This window comes from Palaemon carinicauda, chromosome 15 (assembly GCF_036898095.1).
Source record: "Palaemon carinicauda isolate YSFRI2023 chromosome 15, ASM3689809v2, whole genome shotgun sequence".
NCBI classification, from domain to species: Eukaryota; Metazoa; Arthropoda; class Malacostraca; order Decapoda; family Palaemonidae; genus Palaemon; species Palaemon carinicauda.
Genome location: NC_090739.1, coordinates 94,607,198 through 94,609,697, shown reverse-complemented (window position 1 = coordinate 94,609,697; position 2,500 = coordinate 94,607,198).

The following is a 2,500-nucleotide window of genomic DNA, read 5'->3' as shown; positions in this document are numbered from 1 at the left end:
TCATTACCGCACAGAAATTTAAACTAAAAGCACCAAACAGATAGGTAGATTGAATGCCTAGGTTTGATACAACTAAGTTTTTAGGAGAGGAGCACAGAAAAAGATTTGCAATTGAAAGTAGGAATCGTTTGCAGTTTTAGAGCATCTAAGAGACGAGGAGCAGACAATTAATGAAGAATAGTTTGATATTAAGAACATATATCAGTCAGTTGTTAGTGAAGTATTGGGACACAATGTTACAAGACATGGATATCAAATGATAATTGGGATAATATACGAGAGGAATTGCTTGTTAAAAGTTTTCGAGTAAGTGATGAAAATTACAATATAGAGCATGCTAAGTATTCCAGTACTGATAGTGAGGTCAGAAGAAAAGACAGGAATGACTGGAGAAAATATTTAGACAATAAAGCTACTAAGGAATTGAGCATAGTGTAAGAATTGCTCATGAAATTATTAATGAAATATCGAATGGGAAAAAGAAGAAAAAGCATATATCCATCAAAAAGAGAGATAGATCTATAACAACAACAGAAGATGAAGAAAGACAATATAAGATGAAACACTTTAGTGAGGTCATGAATAGGATATATGAAGGGGATAACTTGATTGATATACCTGAAGCTGATGAAGACCTTGATGTATCCATGAAGGAATTCTATGTGTTCGAAGTCGAAGCTATCCTCAAAACACTAAAGAGATGGAAAGCGCCTGGATACGATTGAATAACTGTCAAGATGATACTGGCCGAAAATGAAGTGACTCCCAGACTACTTACAGGATTATTTTGTAGAATGTGGCATGGAGGGGTAAACCTGATAGTTGGGAGTAAGGAGTGTTGACGAAAATGGAAAAAAGGAGACCTGACTAACTGTAATAATTACAAACTCATCATACTTACGTCAGTTATTTTGAAAATATATAGTATGCTTATTCTAAAGAGACTGAAGAGAAAGATTGATGAAATGCTGAGAGGAGTTCAAAAAGGTAGAAGTTGCACTGACCAAATTGTCATTTTCAGACATGTACAGCAATGTGTAGAATATAGAAATCCCCCTTTCATGGCCTTTGTGGACTAAGAAAAAGCCTTTGATAGTGTCCAGCGACCAATTTTGTGGAGAGTCCTGCATTATTATGGAATTCTTCTTAAATATGTAAATAGGATTAAGTCCGTTCATGAGCATAGCAAGTACAAAGTTAATGTTCATGGAGTCTTATCAAATGAATTTCCAGTGAACAGTGGAGTACTCCAAGGTAATGTGTTGTCACTTAAGTTGTTTATCTTCGGAGATGGTGGAGGATTGGACTGGATTGGTGATAGGAATTTAACTGACCTAGAGTATGCTGATGATGCTGTCATTCTTACCAGAACACCACAGGATTTGCATTGCTAGCTTACCAGAATGCATGAAATATCACATGAGGTTGGGCTGAAGTTAAGTAGAAGAAAGACAGATGATGAGAACGGAGTATGCAATGGAAGATGGAATATCATTGGAAGAAGAAAGGGTTAATGAGGTAGAATAATTTAAGTATTTAGGAACTAAAATCTCTAATGCAGGGTCCTTAGAATTAGAGTCTAGTAAAAGATTGAAACAATGGCTAGGTGAAGTAAAGTTTGGAAATCAATTAGCCTGAAATTACATATAAAAATCCGACTATATATCAATTTAGTTAGATCAGTGTTACTATATGGACATGAGTCATGATATGACTATGAAATAATTTCATACAGATTTAGTAAATTTTAAAACAAAGCCCTCAGAGGGATATCAGGATTTAAATGACAGGACTAGAAATGAAACTATAAAAGAGATTACTTGACTGACATAAGCAAATGAGATCATGAGGAGTGGTAGATGGAGCTAGTTTGGTCATGCTCTTTACACTCCCCAAGACAGATTAGTTCACCAAACGTTCAGCTGGGCCCCAAAAGGCACTAGAAGAGTTGGAAGGGCCGATGCCTACATGGCTGACGACTATGAAGAGCAAAGTAGGAGATGATCAATGGAGATGTATTGAATTAAAAGCTCAGGATAGAAACTACTGGCAAAATGTAACCAAGACCTTTTGCGTCAATAGATGTTTGAGATGATGATGATGATATACCATATATATATATATATATATATATATATATATATATATATATATATATATATATATATATATATATATATATATATATATATATATATATATGTATATATACATATATATATGTATATATATAATATATATATGTATATATATATATATATATATATATATATATATATACATATATATATGTATATATATATATATATATATATATATATATATATATATATATATATATATATATATATGTATATATATATAGAGTATATATATATATATATATATATATATATATATATATATATACATATATATATATGTATATATATATATATATATATATTTATATGTATATATATATATATGTATATGTATATACATAGGTATATGTGCATAT